The sequence below is a fragment of the Patella vulgata genome, chromosome 5 (genome assembly GCF_932274485.2).
Source record: "Patella vulgata chromosome 5, xgPatVulg1.2, whole genome shotgun sequence".
NCBI classification, from domain to species: Eukaryota; Metazoa; Mollusca; class Gastropoda; family Patellidae; genus Patella; species Patella vulgata.
Genome location: NC_065883.2, coordinates 27,387,410 through 27,411,728, shown reverse-complemented (window position 1 = coordinate 27,411,728; position 24,319 = coordinate 27,387,410). Strand labels below are relative to the sequence as shown.

At 34.6% G+C, this 24,319-nt stretch overlaps 2 long non-coding RNA genes across 2 annotated transcripts; both read left to right on the top strand.

Moving 5' to 3' along the window:
• Positions 1-6,363: 6,363 nt before the first annotated feature.
• Positions 6,364-15,563, top strand: LOC126821687 (uncharacterized). Its single transcript, XR_007680444.2, has 3 exons — positions 6,364-7,033; positions 9,906-10,055; positions 13,181-15,563. It is a non-coding gene; the product is annotated as an uncharacterized LOC126821687 (long non-coding RNA).
• Positions 15,564-17,699: 2,136 nt separating this feature from the next.
• On the top strand, positions 17,700-23,507 carry LOC126821004 (uncharacterized). The gene is made up of 3 exons (XR_007680221.2): positions 17,700-18,193; positions 20,559-20,699; positions 22,844-23,507. It is a non-coding gene; the product is annotated as an uncharacterized LOC126821004 (long non-coding RNA).
• Positions 23,508-24,319: the final 812 nt, after the last annotated feature.

Genomic DNA, 24,319 nt, shown 5'->3' with positions numbered 1-24,319 from the left:
TGCTCTTCAGTGATGAGAGTCGCTTTCATCTTTATTACGCTGATGGCCGTCAACGTGTGTGGAGACGTCTTGGGGAACGTCTTGCAGACTGCTTCGTCTTCGAAACGAATCGATGGGGTGGGGGAAGTGTAATGGTGTTGGGAGGCTTCACATTTCATCACCGGACCTCCCTACACATTTGCAGGGGTCGCGTTAATGCTGTAGCCTACCGTGATGATGTCTTGCAACCAATTGTTGTTCCGATGTTTCGAGCGCACCCACAACTTCAGCACTTCCAACAGGATAATGCACGTCCGCATACCGCCCGTTTTAGTATGGACCACCTGGCTGCTAACAACATCAATGTCTTGGACTGGCCAGCCATGTCTCCGGACATGGCACCGATAGAACATGTCTGGGATAAGATTGGGCGCCGTCTGTATCGGAGAACACAGATGCACACCATTGCTGCTTTAGAAGCTGCTCTTGTCCAAGAATGGAACAATTTGCCCCAGGCCTTCTTTCAAACATTGGTAAATTCCATGCGACGTCGCTGCACAGCGTGCGTAAGAGCCCGTGGAGGACACACGCGCTACTGACATCTGTGTCGTACTTTTGGTTTTGACCCCTCTGACTTTGTACCGTTGATTACAGATTAAACATCCATAAGTGTACAAATGTGTTGTTATTGATGTGTTCTCATTTGAATATTGTTCACAATAAGAAGCAAAATAAATAATATATGTTTACAGGATCATTTTGTTATACGAAAAACTAAGTGATGCGTTTTCAATGGCGCTCAGTCATATGTAACTGAAGAACAATGAAAACGCACCACTTTTATATAAATAGAAGATTGTAAATTTCGTTTGAGATATATATCGTTATCTTGCAATTCAGAATGGAACATCAAATCATGATGATTGACACGGTAGTCTCGCTCACCTTGAACTTTCTACTCTTCTGTGTACGGAGGGTCTGCGTCAGTTGTTGACATTTGGCGAAATTAACTGGATAATCAACCACATAAACAACGAAACCCCGGTTACCAATGGGCAATGGAACTTTTTTTTAGCTAAAGTTAAGTTGCGGCCCTTCCCAAAATAAATCCCATAATTCATGCATTATTATAAGCAAATATGAATCGTGATGACCGAGTGTTGGATATTGAACAGGCAACGCAAATTGATTTGTCTGAAATGGCAATTCTTAAATTAATTTCACGGACTATTTTCCTCCCTTAGCTTAGATTGTGTTCATAATGTAAGACTTCGCTATAAATCCACAACCGGCAAATTTAAAGAGTTTACATATTATAACGAAACTACGGTTGGAAAACTGTATAGCACTATAATCATATCTGACCTTGACCCTCGGACTTGCTTAAACCAGGACACGTAACTGATTTAGAGCATAAACGCCCCAAAAACCTAATAAAATCAAATGCGTGTTTGTGGTGTCGCGTATGGTTTTCTGCTCGATAATGTTTAGTTATAGTGCAGTCTGACATGGAAATTAACAAACCCCACCTTCACTTGACTAACGTAATATGCAGATACGTGACAGATTGCACAAAAAGACTTCACATACAAAATAGGTAGTAGTATTGTACAGTAGATCAAACACCTCGAGTATCATCCACCAGATTCAAATATATAAAGAAATCTAAACGAAATTTTATTGTAACCCAATTGTAGTACCATATTTCTGAAGCAGTTGTGGCATTATTTCGAATGTTCTTTCAGATGACAATATCTCGACAGTATTATAACATCTCCACTTTCAGAAAGTGGACCATGATACTCTCCTGCATAGACTCGAATCAGAGTTCGGTATGTCTGGAAATGCTGTCACGGTTGGAAGTCATGTGCTTTAAATCGTTCACAAAGTGTTATCATCAAGTTCATGGCCGTTCTGAGACCAATTTTGTTTAATCATTATACCAAACCCCTCTGCTATATTGTCAGAAAACATGGAACATTTTTAACTATCTTTAACTTACATGCTGAAGACAACCAACCACCAATTTCCTTTAAACCTACCCAGTGTGATCTTAATCTATCCTAATACAACCTGGATGAATAACAAAATAATTTTCCAAAATTCGAAGCTGATCAGACAGAATTCCTTGTGATTGGATCTGGGGCAGGAGACAGCTCGATCGAGACTTTAAAATCTGCGAGAAACATCGGTGTAATATTTGATTCTAACTTGTCCATGGGGAATCATTTCAACATACATATTTGTTTTTACTTTGGTTAAGACACATTAGCCAAATGTAATTTTCCAACCTTTTATGTCTTTATTAGCCCTGTCGCCACTTACGTTCTTGAAATGATACGTTTCTCTTTGAGGAGGAAAATGCATTTTTGTGGTGAAAGAGCATTTGAGAATGTAGCTCCAAAACTATGGAATAGACTTCCATATCCTATTACTATCAACAATTAATTATCTGTATCATTTTATAACTGTCTCCTATTTTCTTACAACCTTTGTCAGTGTCAATTTATATTTTACTTTTATTTGGAACATTCCTGGTATTTTATTCTGAAGGTTTTTTTTATCCTTCTACTTCTTACAATCATGGTTTATTGTAAATCACCTTTGAACACTCTTTGTGAAAATGACGATAGATAAAGAAATTATTACGAGTCTCAATATTACGAGTATCAACACAATAAAATTGCACATGCTTTTAAATGTCTTTCGTTTGGACTTCAAAGCCCAAACCTATGGAAGGGTATCGCTGACAATATTAAATGCTCTGCTACAATGTCTTTTCTATTGATTATATGTAAAAAGTACAATGTACAAAGTCCTAATACCGGTAATGATAAAGTCAAAATGTAAAACGTCAAATGTTAAGTGTTAAATGACAAATGTTTTGTGGGAAAATGCTTTTTTTTGGCGTGTCTACATTTTACATTTCTCTCATTACATTTTACATTTGCTCTCTGCCACATACCATTTGTCCTTCACTCTTTCTACATAGCATGTTTCGCACAGCATCAAATTTCATATGCAAATGTAGGATATCACGTACGGAAACCTGGCACACTATAAGCCAGAACAAGGATATTCACGACACTATAACAGGAAATCAGCCTAGCACACAATATAAATTTACTGACCTTGACAATTTGGATTCTACTTTACCATGATTTCTTGAGGGGAGGGGGTGGGGTGGCTGTGCAATGTTCAAATACGAAATTCCAGGTATCATGTTATATATTAGTGAAAAGCACGTTTATTTCTGTTTGTAAATATGTAAATAGTTTTCTGGTGCAATCGTATTTTCATAATTCAAATCCAATAAATATCACATTATTAAAGGGGTATTTAAGTAAAAATACTGGTCTAAATACGAAATTCCAGATACCATGTTACGCATCACTGATTGCTCTTTTCAAATATGCAAATAATTTTCTGGCACATTCATATTTGCTTAACTTTACAAAATAAGATTAAAGTTGAAGTGAAGGAAGGGTGGGGAACTAAATTAAAATAAAGATACGGGACTTAATCAAAAAATCTTTATGTCCAAACTCAAAAATGTATAGTCATTCCACTGTTTAAATATATTATTTAGTTGTTGGGCACAATGGTCAATGCTTATATAGTGTTGTTTTTGTAATGGATCAAAGTTAATTAGGCTGTACTCAACTCTGTTTAAAGAGAGACCGGAAAAAGTGGAGGGTGTTTAAAATATCAAAATACGGGTATTATTACGAAATTCCAGTTATTGTGTTATAAATTACTAGAAAGTATGTTTTTTTGGCTGTTCGAATCTATCAATTATTTCCTGGCACATTCATGATTACACACGGTCGTTTAGATAGTTTCTTATGGTGTGCCAGCTTGATTTACTGTTATCGTGCGGTGAATATCCTTATAGTGGGCTGGTTTATAGTGTGCCGGGTTTCCGTATATGTTAATAAGTCACGTGATATCCCACATTTGCATATGAAAGTTGATGCTGTGCGAAAGTTGCTATGTAGAAAGCGTGAAGGACAAATGGGGTGTGGCAGAGCGCAAATGTAAAATGTAATGAGAGAAATGTAAAATGTAGACACGTAAAAAAAAAGCATTTTCCCACAAAACATTTGTCATTTAACACTTAACATTTTACATTTAACTCTTGCCTTAGAGGTATTTTGACTTTATTGTTATCGGTATTGGGACTTTGTACATTGTACTTTTTATATATAATCAATTGAAATGACATTGTCGCAGAGCATTTAATATTGGCAGCGATACATTTCCATACAAACCATCGTGACAGTGTGATACACCATAGCCATAACATCGCAGATAAATGAAAATTACCAATTTGCAGAAGTAAAATCATTATAATTGTTAGAAGTCTTAAATAATCATCAGCTGTTTTCCTGCTTAAACAGATCAATGATGAAGATATTTATTTAATGCGTTTTTATCAAGAAACTTGGAAAATCTTAACATAGTTGCCATATTGATCTTGTGCCGTTGTTTATCCTTCAAATATAATTTAACAATAGCGTCTACTCGATTTTTTAAAGGTAGCGGAATTCAAAATGAAAATGTTTTAATGATACAAGAGCATGATTTTAGTTTAACCTATAGGAAATAAATGCGTTTGCAGCAACAATGTGTGGTTGGTTGTTTTTCCTCCTTTATCAAAACATATGAAGGTGAATAAAACAAACAACCGCCACCCAATTCAAACGTTAGATACTCATGTTTTGTTTCTTTTTCTGTCATCTGAAAACACAGCTTTCAATATGATCAGACCCAACACATACCTTCAAGTCTATGAGAAGTTAGATCCAAACCCATGACGATAATTAAAACACAAGGTACAATTTTATGGATACACGATTACTGAGTTTAACACTAAGCGAGGTTTCGATGAGGATAGTCTCTTCTTTATCAAGCAAATGATACAGACATGTGAAATAGTAGACAAACATATACAGAATATGCAACAGAATATAGTTACGGTCCAGTTTTAGTTAGTCTAATAATAGGTTTTATCGTTCATGATTTTTAGATTATTGAATTAACACATTTATGGTTTCCCCTTCATCAGCAATTACTCTTGTTCAGGGGCTTATGACCAACTTATACATTGAGTTCCATACTTTTGTTCTAGTTCAGTGCGTATCCAGTTTTGCAGTCTAACTATACATTTTACATATATCTTGATTTTCAGTTTTACAGTCTGATAATACATTTCTTGATTTTCAGTTTAATGAATTAATTTATTTACGGTTCCCTTCGTCCACTTTTATAGTCTAATAATAGGTTTTATCTTTCATGGTTTTCAGTTTATTAAATTAATATATTTACGGTTTCCCTTGCATCAGCGATGATTCTTATTCACCCCCCCCCCCTCTTCATACACACATTCCTTTTAAAATATTGTTAAATCTATAGCTCAGGTTAATTGGTTTCCCATTAATAGTGTTAGTGTCCCCCCCCCCCCAACCATTTAAGCCCGTAAGAGTTTCCGCTGTGTTGGTTAAGTTGTAAATGGCCTCCTAATCAATGGTGTTAAGTTTTAATTGTATTTGATTGCTATTTTTGTTGCATATTCTGTATATATTTGTGTTAAGTTTTAATTGCAATTGATTGTTATTTTTGTTGCATATTCTGTATATATTTGTCTACTATTCACATATCTGTATTGTCTGCGATATCACCTCGGTGGAAGCGGACGTAAAATACAACTAACTCACACAACCATATCTGTATCATTTGCATGACATCGAGAGTTGACTATGGTCTGGATAAGTTAATTAATGTCTAATTAATAATTTAGATAACATTTCTGGCCTAAAGAAAGACCTGCAGTAGGCAGATTTAGCTCTCGCATAATGTATGTTTAAGTTTATTTCTATTATCACTGACGATAGGGGCTTAAAAGTTGATTCATTATAATCTTTAGTTGATTTCCCATGCATCAATATTTATTTCCACTTAACAACCGGGTCAGTTTCCACCCACTTAATAACCGGATCAAACTAATATTATGGGTGAAATCCCGGCTAAATATAAAATAAAAGAATACATAAATGTTCTTTCAAGGTGCAAATGTCATGTTTATATATTAAATTTCTTTCTTGATTTAACGTACGTAACGAAACACTCACGACACCCTTCATATTGGCGATTAAACAAAGAGTAATCTTCGACTGTCATTTTTTAAAAAGAAGTAATCAGACAAACTATTTAGTTACAGTTTCCTTTACGTGACTTTCGGAATTTTTGGACGCATGTTCGAAAACTTTAGCATCTTTCAAATCGATCAACGCCTTGGTTTTGTTTAAAACTTGCTTTTTGCATGCACAAAAGCCAATGCTTCAGTTTATCTGGCAACAGCTCACGGAAAATACCTCGGAAATCACAACCATAGTGGGCCGAGTAAACAAAGGCAGTAAACAAACGAGGGTTTTTGTTTAGATGAATGAGGCGTATTTAACGACGGATTATTGGCAGAAATATCCAAATGAGGATTAGCAGAGAGGGTTAGACAGGGATTATGGTAAATCTCCAACACAAAGCTCGCGTGTTAACATCAAGCGAGGATGTTCCAAGTTAAGAGTTAGACAGTCTTTATTAAAAGAGGAACATAGCCATATGGAAAGTTTTCAATTTTTAGTTTAAATTTGGCTTTTAGTGTTGAATGACTCACTTCTATGCGATTCAAGTCTGAACTTTAAAGCTTACTTGAGTTCAAGATTTAAATAACTAGTAACATTTATGTTACGAAACAGTGGCAGTTTGATTCGGAGTCAGTTCGTGACGATGAATAACAAACTTTTTAAAACTATTATCTTCAGGGGAATTAATCTCTTTTCATATTTGTAATTGTGTTTGAAGCAATCGATTCATGTTTATATTTAGCTGTGACTTATCGCAGGTGTACTCTTCGGCGATGTAAATTTAATTTGGAGTAAGAAAATAAAGTATACCAAAGTGCCTTAAATATCGTCCTGCTAATCTGCTGCAATGGATATTAAACATTTAGTGTGTGTTGGAATTATAACCCAGATGAGTTTTATAAGTGTTGCAAGTAAGTAGGCCTTAAAGCGGTACTATCATCAGTGTAATAACCTTTGAATAAAATATTTCTAACAAAGAAAAAATAGAAAAAAAAAGAAACACATCGACTCAACTAATTATTGAAAATTGAAACATTGATCCATACTCAATTTTATGTTATTGTTTCAAATCATTTATTAGTTTTTAGATATGTAAGTAGCAAATTGCTTTTTAGTTTGTATTTTCAATTAGTTGCATAATGTAAAAGCTAAATCTGGCTATTGCAGGTCTTGTGGCCTCAAATGCTTTATAGATTATTAATTAGCCAATAATCTACTCTCGAGAGCATCAAATGGTCGTGAATTTATTGAATTGAAACACGGTCGTCATTGAACTATTTAATTTAAAAATAGATAATCGGGATATTGTTTATTATCGTATCAGCGCTAGCAGTGAAAATGAAACTACGCTGTTCTTACCAAAACTTCAAATAATCATAACTTCGCCCAGAATAAAGTAATTTGGCTCAAATATTCCATATTAAGGTCCATATGACATGTGGTGTTCCCCAATGGTCTGTTTTATGTCATGTACTGTTCATTATCTTCACCATTAACGAAAATCATTGAAAAGTTTGGTCTTAATATTCACTTGAATGTCGGCGATACACCGATATACGCCTCCTTCAATCAACAATCTACTAATTCAGCTTTAATTATTATTGAAAACTGTTAGGAAGAAATCAGGTTATGGATGACATCACACTTTCTGAACCTGAATCCTAAAAAATGAGTATCTAGTAATTGGAACAAAACAGCAACTTAGTCAATTTTCAATACCATCTCTTAAATTTCAACACGAAAGGCTTGCTCAGTCTCCAGAAGTCAAAAACATTGGCACGGTTCTAGATTCTACAATGTCCTTTAACTCCCACATCAAATCTGTTTGTCCTTTTCTTATTTCCATCTTCACAGAATTAACAAAATAAATAAGTATATAAATGCTGAGAGTACAGAACCATTCATTCATTCGTTACAAATAAACTTGAATATCACAGCAATGCCTTATTTTTTGGCCTTCCAAATTATCAAATTCAACACCTTCAACGAATGCCGCCAGAGCTTTGACCAGTACAAAAAATTCCGAACACATCACTCCGATCCTAAAAAATCTTCATTGGCTCCCAGTTCAACAGCGAATCAAGTTCAAAATACTACTGTTGACTTTCAAGGCGTTACATAATCAATCAACAACATATATCAAAGATCTGATTATTCCATATAAATCCACAAGAACTCTTAGATACACTGATAAACAATTTCTCTATCAAACATCAGTGAATCTTGAAATTGCAAAAAGATCTTTCTCGTTCACTGCTCCTCTCTTATGAAATTCATTGCCTTACAGCATTAGAACCATTGACTCCTTGGATGCATTTAAATCTCATATAAAGCTTTTCCTGTTTACAGAAGCGGTTCCATAGTTCAATAGATAAAACTTGAAAAGTGCAAAAGAAACTTTTGTTTTAGTATTTCATCCTATCAGTTTTTTGATGGTTTTTGGTTGCGTTGGGTGTACTGAATGACATCCTAAAAGTTTACAAATATTGGAGAACCGGAAAGTCCCAAAGTGGGGATAAAATCATAAAGTTACTGGAATAATTATTGAGCTATATAAATAGAGGATTATTATTATAATGATATTTTTTCATTATCTAGTTTTAAACTAATATAGTGAGAACTGTAAGCTTTTATTTAACATAATGCATCTTTAAGAAAAGTCACAATAATATCAATACGTTCTAGATCCAAAGGTAATTTGTGTCCCCTATGGTCAGGTGAGTAAAGTAAACGGGAGAATTCTATAGAACAAGAACGATTTCGCCTATAATAACTAAGCGTCGAATTTCAACGTCAAATGACCATTTCCTGTACGATAATGTGTACACGCTTGGTTCTGGGTTTGTCGTTACATCCAACCAAACATCTACGTAACATTTTAATAAAAGTCCCCATATGAGCTACCTCTGATACTTGGGTACAGGGATTGAAATTGTCAGAGATTCCAGTCCGCCCACACCGGGATTCGAACCCAAAACATTTTAATCCAATGAAAATAATACTAAAGATAAACAATACCCTGTACATATCGCTATGGATTATATGTTAATATCAAGATATACTTAGCGTCATGTGAACAATATTCAAATGGGAACACATCAATAACAACACATTTGTACATTTATGGATGTTTAATCTGTAATCAACGGTACAAAGTCAGAGGGGTCAAAACCAAAAGTACGACACAGATGTCAGTAGCGCGTGTGTCCTCCATGGGCTCTTACGCACGCTGTGCAGCGACGTCGCATATGGAATTTACCAATGTTTGAAAGAAGGCCTGGGGCAAATTGTTCCATTCTTGGACAAGAGCAGCTTCTAAAGCAGCAATGGTGTGCATCTGTGGTCTCCGATACAGACGGCGTCCAATCTCATCCCAGACATGTTCTATCGGTGCCATGTCCGGAGACATGGCTGGCCAGTCTAAGACATTGATGTTGTTAGCAGCCAGGTAGTCCATACTAAAACGGGCGGTATGCGGACGTGCATTATCCTGCTGGAAGTGCTGAAGTTGTGGGTGCCCTCGAAACATCGGAACAACAATTGGTTGAACAGTGCAAAAGATTAACCTCTTTTGAAATCAAGGGTAAACAGTTGTACCTCTGTACAATAAGGGTGACCATACCCTTGCCACGCACAAGCTTGTGTTTTAAACCACGCAAATTACACTTGATACCCCAGCTCTCCCCCACCTTGAATGATGTAATTGGTGTTCCACAGGGTTTCATCCTAGGTACATTTTATAACTATATATAGAGAATATTATTTCATTATTATTTTTTTCAGCTGGTCGACAGATGTGTTATTCCTGTGCCTACAACTTCAATGCCTTAAAGAGTGGTTATAACTGTGTAACCTACCCCAAAAATTGGACCGTCGGCGACTGGAGAATGCGATGTCCTAATAAATGCACCGAGTCCAGTCATTATTCTAAAGGTGTGTAACACATTCAGTATTGTGTAAGAGCTAAATCTTCCCATTGCAGGTCTATATTTTGGTTTCAAATGTTAACTATTATTTAGATATTTATTCAAGTAACAAGCCTCTAATCAACTCTCGGATTGTCGAGTACTGTTACTACGATATTAAACAGTCTACGCTACATCTTCAAACATCTTCATGCTTATATTTTTTTATCTTGGATATATTTTCTCAATTTTTCTCAAGTGCACTAAACAGAGTATGTGAAGACTCTAAAACCTTTTAGATAGTTGACCCTACCTATGCACAAGTAATAAACATGTCTTTGAAAACGCAATCCTTTAGCAAACTAGAGTTAAACCTTGTTTGAATGCTTCCAACTTGTCAAGATATCAAGAGTTAAACAGTGTAATCATTGTGACTAAGTTTGGCAAGATGTCCAAGAGACAATTAGTTATTATTAAAAACATTATTATACAAGGTATTTCAATGAATATACGACAGTGTACGATTGCATTTCTTATCTTAAACATACATTATGCAATAGCTAAATCTGATTATTGCAAGTCTTTATTTAGGCTTCAGATGTCATAGAAATTATAAATCAGATCTTTATTTACACAACATGCACAAAATCAACCCTGTAGACCCACGGATGGCTTGGATTTAAACAGGATTTCATTGATTGATTATTTTTTTTAAATGGCGTCGTAAGCGGAGATTAACTGTTACGTTGACGGCATACTCGCGGAAATTTTAGATCGAGGCTAAATGATAGAGTGTACGAAGCGAAGCCGCTGTTGAGCGAGGCCACATGTCAGTCAATTTGATTAAAAGTTCGATATATACGGCCTTGATGTTATGTTTAGTTGTGGTTAAAATGAGAGTTTGGATGTCGGTATTATACGCTCTTTTGTCACTTCCGTTTACAGAAAAATTATGGAAATTGATAAACATCGCTGCTAACATCACCCCAGTTACAGTACAAAAGTACACGCAGGCTAACAAGAAGTCGGCTATAATTATGCCTCAATTTGATTTGATCCATTCCTTTCAAACTTTCGCTTCTTATATTAAAAGTCTTATTTTTAATTTGTAGTAAAAATAAATGTGATACGAATTGAATTGCAACCCCGTATCAAGCGGTACCACGGCCATTGAAAGCGTTACTTGATAATCGAGATTATTTATGTGGAGATAACGCCTGTCAATCAAACGATCGGTCATTCTCGGAGACGGTGAAGAGAGAGTTGACTCCTATTTCTAGTCAAAAATTACAATGGTGATAACTTTGTTCAGAATAAAGTAATTTGACTGAAATTTTCAATATATTCTTCTTTCATCATCTATTTTTGAACTGTTATAGCAAAAATTGCCAACTCTCTATTAAAATGTCCCATAAGGTATCTTTAAATACTGTCTGTGATTAATGTTAAAGTGGGACACGAAATAAAACGATTTACCTTATTATATACATATTTCTATGACCAAAAAATGGGGTGCGGTGGATTACCATTACCTCTCCAGATTTATCTGATACCATGGGGTTAACTGTTAGAAGTAACAGGTGTCGTAGAGCACCTTTATATTTAGTATTGTTTTCCCCGTTTTTGTGGTAATAAGGACTTATTCTTTAACTTTGTAATCAATACACCTCAATTCTTTCGAACGCTTAAAATGTTTCTCACTACAACATTGATCTGGATTTTTTTTTAAAATTTCATCGATAAGGTTACTTGTATAGGTAATTTTCCTTTAATGTGCTTCCATTCATATTTCATGTGGCAAATAGCAGATCATGACTCATACTAGTATAATACAATGTTTTTGGGATATATTCCTCCTTGTTGATATATTTCATTTTTGAGTTAAATCTGTATTACTACAGACCCGGGACTGTACAGCGAAATGGACGTTAACGGCTAGTTCCCGGACACATTCACTTAATCTGATATGTGCGTTTGCTTGTGATTTCTGGGTCTTGTCCGTGAATTTGTTTTGTGTAATTACTGTTTGTATGTGGCTCAGCCCCTCCCCCCACCCTGCACTTACTATTAAACCATTTTTCATTGGAGGAGTTCACACATCTGGCAAATCTTTGGTATATTTATGTACATTAGATGTACCCTAGTAGTTTTGTATGTTAAAATTATCCTAGTATACTTTTATACATTAACTTTATCCTAGCACTTTTGTGTATTTGTTTATTTCACTCTATCCTCGTGTTTTCTAAGTGCATTCAAGACTACACTGAAAGCTAGCTTTGTAATTATATGTGTGGCTCAGTAAATAGCCTGTAACTTTTATCTATATAAAAAATAACGACATAATAAGCTTTTGAAATTCTAAAGCTATTTACATATCGGGACTGTCTCGAATAATATGCCTTTTTCTGACCGACTTCAAATATTGCACCCTATGGCTCTCTTGGCTGCATTTTGTAGAATATTTCAACGCAATAAAACCTTTTTACAATTGCCAAAATTATTTCTTTTGTCTTGCCAAGATGTCTTTTCTTGATCTGAAACTAAACACAGCGAATAGAGAAAGACAGCCAACAGTTCACATTTTTCAAAAATATATACCGTGTGACCTGAGTCACCAACTCAGCAGAATATCACTAAGTCTAATGTGATAGGTTTTGTTTGTCGAGCGTGAGTTGGAAAGTACATTCTTGTCTGGGTTACTTTTTTAAATTAGATAATGGATTTCTCGAATTATGTAGGTTTTATCATGCTATGTGGCTTGTACTGATGTATTTCGGGATGGGGTGAAATATGTTAACTAACTCAAAGAACTAAAATACTGCTGTTTTGCTACGCCTGTCGGAACGAATTTCATGTGAGGTGGGTTGGAGTAGGTGCAAAAGTGGCTCCGGGGGTTAATGGACACATATTTGCCAATTATTGGGAGGGTGGTGTGTGTGTGTGTGTGTGTGTGTGGGGGGGGGGTATTTAGTTTATAAGTTTTTAAACCCAAACAGTCCCAACTCAATTTAATAGTAAGTAACCAATTAAGCTTAAGATTTAAGGACGAAGATTTACTAAGGTATACAGAAATACATATTATTGTCTCACTTGTCTTTATGTGCAGAATCAAGAGTTTTGGATCGTTTCAGCATTAATTCTTTTTCATTTCAGAGACAGGTGAAGCGACATATTTTTATCGCGGATGTAGTGGTGGTGATGAGGTGCCGGAAGATGGTTGTACTGAAGATGATCTCAAATTCTATTGTTTCTATTCCTGCTCAGGACACTATTGTAATGACGGCCCGGCCATTGATGAAGAATTGTTTAATGAGATTAAACAAGAGGACGAATCAGCAACTGGAAATGTACCTATTTATTCGTTGATGTTGACAGATTTGGCTTTATTGATGGCAGTTTTGTACAATCATTATGTATTTGTTTGAATTAGATGCATAGTTTGTGAAAATATTTGCTTTTATATTGCTATAAATTAGGCCTATCGCTTACGGGATCCTACATTTCCATGTATTGCTCCGTTTTAAACACCGTGCTGGTTATAAAATTTATTTAAGAAGTTATCTGGTGTCGGGACCTCTGGACTAGAATGGGCTTTAATCCTTGCGTGGATCGAGAAGTGATACCTTTGATCTCGTTGGGATGGAACGCTGGTCGACCCATGTATTTACTAACGCGTGGGGAACATGAATCATTGGCAGTTGAATTATTGTCATATTGTAACCGTAGAAATAAAAATTCTTATAGAAGTTTTAACCTCTCTTAAATTAGAAGTACAAATCAATAATGTTTTTGTATAATACTGGCAAATAAACAAAATAGTTTGGGGCCAACTCTCTGCAGCTTAGTCTTAAATTGTGTCCAATATTATGCACTCTAATATGTGTTTTTATATTTAGCACGATGCTTATATTCGGTAGCTTTACCGGATAACTTATCAATTTCTGATTCATTCACGGTTATGAGTTCATGTCTTATTGTATTAATTGTATAAATACGATATTGTGTAAATACGATGTCCCAAGTGTCACCCGAGGCGTGTAAGCTTCACACAATTTAAGCACTATGCTCGTGATTTGTTTATTTCTTGGTTTGTTCACTCTGACTTTCATTATTTACCCTGTCTGTGTTGTATTCACTCTTATTTAAATTAAAGATACATTAGTTAAGACCTAAATATGTCAATTGCAAGGCTTTCTATAGACTTCAATTAATATCATATAAATTATTAATTAGACCTTTATTTACATAATAAGCCTAAAATCAACTCTGTAGACCCGCGGATGGCTTGGATACCGCTTGTGTTGAAACAGTCGTCCATTTAAGAATTAAATCGTTTAATGGTTGACCAAGCTAACATTTACTGTTAATCACTGACATCACTACCGGAGACTGTCGATGAAAGGACTGGCAATCGAGCGTACCGTAGGCATTGAGAATGTTACGTGATAATCGAGACCTTGCGGAGACCGTTGATGCCTGTTTCTAGTCCAAATTTCCAACAGTGATGATTTCGTTCAGAATAAAGTAATTTGACTGTAATTTTAAATACTTTCTCTTTTTTATCATCTATTTTGAACTGTTATATCAGGAATGACCAACGCTTTTTTAAAATCTTAACTAATGTAAGTTCACTCTAGCTTTGATTTTTAGCTATAATTTTGATCTGTTGGCTCCAATGTGGTCTGTTTTCACTATAATTTTGATTTGCTAACAATAGTTTAGATCTGTTCACTCAAATCTTAACTCATTCACGTATATCTACTTATTGAAAATCTATTCCAACTTATTCTAATTAATATATCCATATTTATCTATTTATCTTTAAAATTTAAAAAATAGATATGTTTTTCTTTTCAATTTACATATATACAATATAATAATGTTCATGTTCACCGTATCATCTCAATTATTATCTTACGTTTATCTTAATTTACTCTGATATAAATATTTTTATTTTCATTTCAATCTATTTTTTGCTTATCTCAAATTGTCATTTTAATCTTAATCTTTTTTTCTTTACTTAATCTATTCACTCTAATCTCAATATTTTACTTTGATTTGTTCATTGTTATATGTTTAATCTACACAATAATAGCATCACCCATTTTGATGAGATTTAGATGATATGTGTCCTCTGTTTATGTTCTTTCTTTCAAAAAAACAAAACCAATCGATACTGGTATTCATTTATCTAATCGATATTATGTACCGGTATGTAATCCCTAGTCACCTTATGTTATGTACTGGTATTTAGATATGTAATCGATAGTCAAATTGATTTATGTACTGGTATTTATAACGCAATGTGTTTTGTTATGTGTTCTGTACAACCCGACAAAGAAGGCTTATTTTTTGTTGAAACTAGGAATTCTGGATATGATCAGTTATTAATTTATTTACTTTGATCTGAATTTATTTACAACGCTAAAAACATATTTTCATAAAGTTTTTTTTTATAATATATTGAGATAGATATCGTTTATTTTTGATATTCTGAATTTATTGTGTCTATGAAATAAATTCTATAGTAACTAAACATATCTATAGTGTAGTGTTGAATAATTAATTTATGGGCAGGAGTTGTTCATATATGTATTCCCCTTAGAAATAATTTAACTTTACTGGTTCAGTACAATAAATGTTACCGGCTGTTTTAAACGCCATGGAGTCTTGTCCATAATAGAAACATTATTTTTCTGCGTCTAGAGGTAAACAAACCGCACCCGAATGTTTACAAGCATATGAAAGAAAGGTGTATGCTAGTCACCATAGCATACAAACGTGATTATGTAGTACTATTCACGAAACCAATTATCCAAGTACACTATTACGAATTATTAATATGAATTATTTACATATGGGTGGATATTTATGTGTAAAACTGGATACAAAACATGGACTGTGTATATAACAGCGAATGTACAACGTTTCGGTCACAGAGGTGTTTAACACTAACAACATTTCGGTCACATAGGTCTTTAACCCTAACCCAAACAACGTTTCGGTCACAGATGTCTTTAAACCTAACCCAAACAACGTTTCGGTCACAGATGTCTTTAAACATAACCCTAACAACGTTTCGGTCACAGATGTCTTTAAATCTAACCCTAACAACGTTTCGGTCATATAGGTCTTAAACCTTAACCCTAACCATTGTGGTTGGTCAGTCATACAAACAACATACTATGGCGCATTTCACTGTTGTGTACATTTGCTGTTATTTACATTTGCTGTTAGTATTTACTTATTCATACTGTAAATGGTCCACAAAGCTTCTTTTGCGTATTTATGGATGATGTGGGGGTTTAGAAAAAACTACCTAGACATTTTACCTATAGATGTAGTGTTAAATCACATTGTAAAAGATCAAAGAGGTACCCATGTTCTAAAAGATCGCAATAACCCTTCTACTATCTTAATAATAATCAGCCTCGATCGAAATGTAACATACATTTTTTACAATAATCATTAAGTTTGTTTAATGAAATGAACCGTTTTGCAGCATGTTCCAAATTCTTTTAAAAGATGATATAAAGCAAACATGAACAATAAAAAATGGCGCCATCCCACCTCCATCACATCCGTCAAAAGGATAATTACATAGTTCTAACAAAAGAAGAAAGACTACCTCATATAACAAATAAATCCATTTGTTGACAATTTTACTTGAAGAATTTATTGAAAAAATTTATTCCATAACATTTAACTGTAGATTTAGGGCTAAACGTATTCATGTCTCAGGTTTCTCTTGTTAAAATCCCTCAATAAAATAAATAATATGATACCGTGTGACGAATTGTTCTAAGAGTCATAAACAAACATAAGGCTACGAGGTTCCTAGAAAATGATATAACGTTATGTGCAAGTAATCCTATGGGAAGAACTGAAAATAACCACGGAATATTTTTTGTTCGGCACATATTTAAACAGCGTATAAGTAACATGGCAACTAATTCTCGTGATTGCAAAATCTGTACTTAATTAATTAATACAAGCTATAATGTATATCAACGGTCCAGAAAAACATAAATGCATTAAAATTCAGACTGGTATGTCAAATACTCCAAAGCCTTTATTGAATTTGTAAATATCGTTCTAGCGAGTTTGTGCATATTATAACAAAATTGGCCACATGGTTTCTAGTTAAGGTAGCTCAAAAATAATTTTTTAAAACAAAACCCCAAAGACCGAATAAATTAGAGCATATTATTGCGAATTCTCCTTTTCTAGAGCTGATTAAATTGATTATATGGTATATATTATATTTTAGTGTAGTACTAACTACCTTTCTCCAATTCATGATCATCTCCATAAACATATTATAAATTGCAGATACAGTCATCTCCCTCTGTTGTGACACGGCAAATTAATGTTCCTACATACATGACTTATCCATTATCGTTACTAAATATATAAGAAATAAAACTGACATATTCATCGTAATTGGGTTCATTAAAAGATGAGTGAAATGGAAAATAGGTAAATCGTTAGACAGTGTGTGTGCTGTGTAAATACCCGCCACTCGACAACTGGCTAACCCACATAGTCAACAACAAAAAAACCACGTGGCTAAAATTTGGGATGAAAAACACTTCAGATGACAAAAAGTATGTATTTATATTATATTCTATATATAGAATGTTGCCAGATTTAAAGACGGATTTTGGGAGGTTTCACCTTGGTCTATAATAAGGTGGGTTAAAATAAACACTACATGTAATATGTAAATATGTACAGAATCTTAATTTAAGATACAATATACGACGTAAGTACTTACAGTGGTGACGCTTTCAAGGATTAGTGTATAAGACATGGAATTGTGGAGGTCATTTATTAAGAAAATGTGTATCAAAGATTTAGCTGCTTCGTCCGTATTTTGTTAAATTATTGGGATATTCTTTAGCTATCAACACGGATTTAAAGGAGAAACATTGAACACGAACACATAAAAGGATGGACTACAAATAACTAAGGCCAGAAACATTGAACACGAACACATAAAAGGATGGTACTACAAATAACTAAGACAGAAAAAAACACCATTAAATTCTTTAATATTACATATTTTATATCGTTGGTGAGGTAGATTCGAATTTACCATGGAAGTAGCTTTAACATTATTTGGATTACTGCTAATGGTTTTAACTGCTCAAGCCGCCACACAAGGTACGTGACAACCATCACCTACAGTATATTTAATGCAATTAATGTTTTCAAAAGTTTGGAACATGAAAGAGAAAGTATGCCGATATTTCATTTCATAAAACCAAACTCACCTTCATCAAGTCTAGGAACTTGTCTAACCCTGCGTTTAATCTAAAATATCTAAAGGACACGGTTGAAAGTTAAATTAAGAAAAATGACGCATTTCGTCATTTAACAGACTTTCTGAAGAAAAACACTAACTCTGGAAAGTGGTAGCCTATATTTCAAACTCAATTAACATTTCAATCAAACGATCAAGAAGTAGAGAGAGAGAGGGAGAGAGAGAGAGAGAGAGAGAGGGGGAGGACACAAACTAGGTCATTTCGGGACTAACGCATGGTTGAATTTTTTATTTCAATAGAAACTGGAGGACCAGGCGGAAACTCACGAGGTTGGATAGGCGAACCAGGGAATCGAAACCACAGCAGTGGACTCAATGACAGACCTTATGAAACAGCGCGCTCATGCTAACCATTCGGCCATCCAACCCCACCGATCAAGAAATAAACTGACACTATAATATCTACGTGGCATTAATAACACTAAATAAAATGCATTCTATTATATAAAAATAAACATCATTTAAACAACTATTTATCTATAAATTGAAGGCAATGGGTTCTTTATTACCGATGAGTTATTGATATTTTTTCAATCAACTAAAATAAATTGAAAAGAAATATGATTAAAAGCCCCAACTATCCATAATTTGAGTAAAATTTAAATATTTGAGCTCTGTACGTCGATAAGAAAGCCTATAATCATTGTTTTTAAAACAGAGGATGGATTCTTAAATTCCCTCTTTCACAGACGGAAATCAATCATCATTGAACGTTTAAATGAAATGGTTGTCAACGTCCTACTTTTCTGACGATATTGAACGTATAAAGAAATATCACATACAATATTAAACACATGCGTTGTCTCTAGTATTAGTTCATACCGTCTGGCACAAAGTATAGTTTTAGGTATAGCAAAGACACCCGTGTGTAGTTCACTTATTTCTGATTGATTTGTTATGCCCAAATGTCTTTTCTCAGCAAACGTCCAGTTGGGTCTAGATATTTAATATCCATAAATTCAGTAATATTATCTTCGCCAACCGATATGTCTTGAAATTAAATTTTGTCTTCGTCCAATGCCCAGTTATGTCTATAATTTCTTCACTCTTTTCGCTTAGTGTCCAGTTAGGTCCGGTAGTTAGCGTCAATTTATGTTTGAAAATTCAGTTCGGACTTTGCTTTGCGTCCAGTTACGCCCGAAAATTTGTTTTTTAACAATATTTTATTCAAAAGATGAAAATGATTGAGGAAGAGGTACAGCTTATATGACACCTCTCCTTCGTTTAACGTCTAGTCATGTACGTAAAACACCTTTGTCATGGTTTACGTCCAGTTCTGCCTTCCTGTCAAGCCCAGTTATGTCCGGAAAATCACCCACGTCTTCGTTTAAGGCCCAGTTATGTCCGGAAAAACACCTACGTCCTCGTTTAAGGCCCAGTTATGTCCGGAAAATCACCCTTGTCATCGTTTAACGCCCATTGGTTAAAGCCCAGTTACGAGTATGTGCGGAAAATCTCCTATCTCATCCCTTAACGTCCAGTTGTGTCTGGAAAATCACTCTTGTCATAATTTAACACCCAATCATACAAGAAAATTTAGTTTTGTCTTTTTGTCCGGACATTTTGTTTTTTCTTTGGCAAACGTTTTTAAAAATATGTCCGTAAATTCACTTTTTTCTTTCATGAAGTTCTAATAAACTGTATCGGCAAAATAGTGTAATCATGACCCTCGTTAGAGTATAGTTTGCGCCTGGTTGGCCAAGTATTAAGACTCAACACACTAGAGTAAATTAGTATACGTATGTAAGTTTGCTAAAGGACGATTGATGTAAAACCGACAATGGCTTTCATAAACTTGCACTGTAGTACAGTAGACTGCCTATATAGATAACTCCTGTTTCGAAATCACGCGATAGACGTACTAATTCTTGAACAATTAGGGTCACGAATTAAGGCAGTTTAGTGCAGTAATGACAAATTCTATGCCTTGTGGGTATGACTGGACATTAACGAAAAAATTATTTCCAATAGTACTTAAAACTAACATTATTGTAGAAAGTGGCCTTGCTTAATGTATAACGCTAACTCCTCCAGAAACCCAGGTCGAGAGATGAATGAACGGTATGTGCCACGATTATTATAAACCCCTTTCGCAGCGCAGGATAACGCCCTTTTGTCCTTAAAACAGTTCCTCGACTAATTCTCATATATGCCATTGTTTTCTCTTTTTTTTTAAAAAAAAAATATAATGTACATGTATTACAGATAGATTCATGTGCATAACGTGTCAATATCAGAGTAACATGATAGACACAGAATGTGTTGATGCACCTGAAAACATGACAGAACCACAGAACAGAATTAGATGTCCCTCTAAATGTATGACGCAGGGTAGATTTAGCAAAGGTGGGTATAAACAGTCATAAAAAACACAGCCTATCACCATGTGCTATGTGCTACTTATAGTATTTTTTTCTGTCTGCGATGTAAATAATAGAAATTCATTCTAATGACGATCACCATAAACAAAAGTATTAAATGTTATTATAAACTAATTAAATCTCTTAATGGAAAATGAAATGAAATGGGATTTAACGTTTTACTGTTCGGCCCCGACTGGGATAATCAAGACGGCCATGCCCCATGCTGTGTGCGATGAGGGAAATTGTATTTACAGGCTACAGTCAATTCCAACTGTGAAGGATTCTTTTACGTGCATGCCACGGGAACTCATTTTGTCGTCCAACACGAACGACTACACGTTGTCATTTGTCAGGCTCTCGGTCCTACACCACAGGCAAGAGGGAACCACGCCGGAAAATCCAAATGAACTTTATCGGACAACGTAGGGATCGAACCCGTTACCTTCAGCTTAGAGAACCAACGTCTTACCCACTGAGCCATCCTGATTCCGTCTAAAAGTTATATCAGTGCAAACGTGGTTAAATTCCGTTCCGTATTTACCAAGAATATGATGAAAATTGACATCTGCCATTCTATACAGATGAAAGAAATGGGATAGGGTCAATAACCGCCAACTGTAATCATCGCGACAATCAATTGATGGGCCTGTTTTTAATCCCATGGTATCCAAGTCAGGAGATTATCTACCGTTGGTATTTGGATTTTGCTCTCTTAGTTAAATCTTAAATAATCAATTTGGGTCCATTATTTGGGTCAGTGCAAACGTGGTTAAATTCCGTTCCGTATTTACCAAGAATATGATGAAAATTGACATCTGCCATTCTATACAGATGAAAGAAATGGGATAGGGTCAATAACCGCCAACTGTAATCATCGCGACAATCAATTGATGGGCCTGTTTTTAATCCCATGGTATCCAAGTCAGGAGATTATCTACCGTTGATATTTGGATTTTGCTCTCTTAGTTAAATCTTAAATAATCAATTTGGGTCCATTATGATTTGGATCACGCCATGGAAAACTTGATAATTTTCGGGAAAATGCAAATGCTAATTAAACACAAAACCTATTCCAGATAATTGGTGATTTTTCATCACAATGGTCAATATAAGAATATAATGAAAAAATATTTTTTAACTCGTACTGGCCATTTAATTAACCACAGATACTAATGCCATTGCATCGGGCACGACAAGTATTTTACTTGTGTAAATAATGTATTTTGCCAAAAAACGAAAAGAATATAGAAACGACAACTTACAGTCAACTAAGGGTAATGCCTACTATGCTATCCAGGGATAAGTATTTCAAGAGTACAATAAAACAGAAGTCTCATGTCAATCAAAAAATATAGTACCGTCGATCGTAAAGAGTAACAAATTACATACAAATACAAAAGGACAATTTTGTGTAATAACTGAAGGACATGTAAACGGTATCGTTGCGATGGACATTTAAAAAGAAAATGACGCAGTCGTGGAAAACTTTCCAGGAGCGATTTCTGTATAGCAACTGTTTATCTCAACTACATGTATAACTCTAACGCTTATTCGCTGCACGTGCAGTACAGATAATGGTGGTGGTGTGCAGATTCTTTATCTCGCTCATTATCCTCTTTTGTATTGAAACCATAGAAAGAATAACGTAACTATGTTAGTCTTCAAATAACTAACGTAGAGTTTTGTTGTGTTTTTAAACCCCATTTCACCTCTAGATATTTCACGACCTGATTATCAATTTACAGTTCTATCGACGGCTCTATCACCTGATTAGATACCTAATAAGATGATAGAAGTATGTTCATAGCTAGCTAAAGCCATGTTTTATTTCCTTTGTGCTCAGTGAACTTTTCCAGTAACAATTTTAGTGCTGATTTACTCATTGATAAATTTTAACACGAATAAGAACTTTGGTTCCATTCAAACATTGACAGAAAATATGAATTATCAAATATTCTAGATACTCCAAGTGGAAACTAGTCTTGGGGGGCGACGCTCTTCGAAAAAAGCCTAAGGTCCCCCTTAATTCATGTACGATCGACATGAAACTTGACATGCGTAGTAGTCAGTTCCTGATACTTGTTTCAGCAGCTTTTCAGTAATTTGTTTATATTTTCTATATTTCAGATACGCATAAACCATCTTATATGCTCCGAGGTTGTATGACTCTAGGTGATACAAGAGAAGATGACTGTGAGGAATCGGAGTTGGAATACCATTGTTATACTTTTTGTTCAGGTCATTTCTGTAATTTTGATTCTGGATTTGCTTTAGACACGGCCACCAATAGTCAGCCATTTTTCGTGCTAGTTTATATGTCTTCTGTGCTAGCCTTATTTATGAAATAAATCTGCCTGTATTGTGTGTCGTTCTTGGGCCTGGAATGTTATCTACAATATTAATTAGGCATTAATTAACTTATCCAAACCATAATCAACCCTCGATACCATCGTTAGCCTGCGATATTTAGTGGATTTAAATATATTTTGTGATTGATAATATAATGTAAACATAGATAATTGAAACTTGGTTTATTATCGAACCGAAGTTAGTAATGACGTTCGAGGCTAGCTTAAAATTGAATCGCTAATATCTCGTTGAAGCAATCTGACTGAAAATTTCAGCATATTCTGTTTTCACTATCTATATTTTAACTATTTTAGCGAGATTTATCAGCTCTTTATCTAATCGTACCTAATGCCTCTTTAAAGAAGGCAGCATATCCACTAATTTTTAGTAAGGAGTTATATCGTCATAATAAAATCACATAATCACATATATCTTCATAATAAAATCACATAATGAATCTGAGTGTTTTGTAATCACTATTAATGTTTTTATACAACGAGACTATAAGCTGCTGTTCAGACGGCATTGGCATTTGAACAAATTGTTGTTATTTACGAATAACGAACTACCTTTATATATTGTACGGCACATAGCTATAATAACACCTCGTAATATAATTAGTGCAGTATTAAGCCCCACTTTTATGGTCCATGCACATGACTATCACGTGATCATTCAACAAATCTTATCTACTTCTTTGTTCTGCGGAAGGCATAACATTTATTTCTAAATGCAAAGCATTATCACTATTACGCATATGGTTCCAAATTGAGTGGCCAGTACGGACCCGAATGATTTCATATTTCTATAGTTGACCGCTTGAATGGGATAATTATGCTTAGTGTATATTAATTTAATAATAAAATTAGCACGAAAATGATAATTTCGTGTATTTAGAGCCTGTTATTGCTAGAATTGTTTCTCTTACACAAGAAACGTTATCCTTTACAACTACAATGTGATCTGACACCAGGCGGGACAACCTACCATATAAAAATTATATTCGCAACCAATCGCTATCACCTAGAATATAAATCTATGTAATTATTTATGAACAATAATTTTATAATCAAAATAAACTGGGATTGGCCTTTTTTATACTGAAAATCTCAAATTGCCTTACTTAAAGGAGCTAAATCGCTATAATATTGGACCTAGAAATTTACACAAATGGGTCGCAACGCATACAATATGTAATATGAATGTATATAAATTGGTTTACATTCAATCGTTTCTGTTTTTACTGTAATTTCT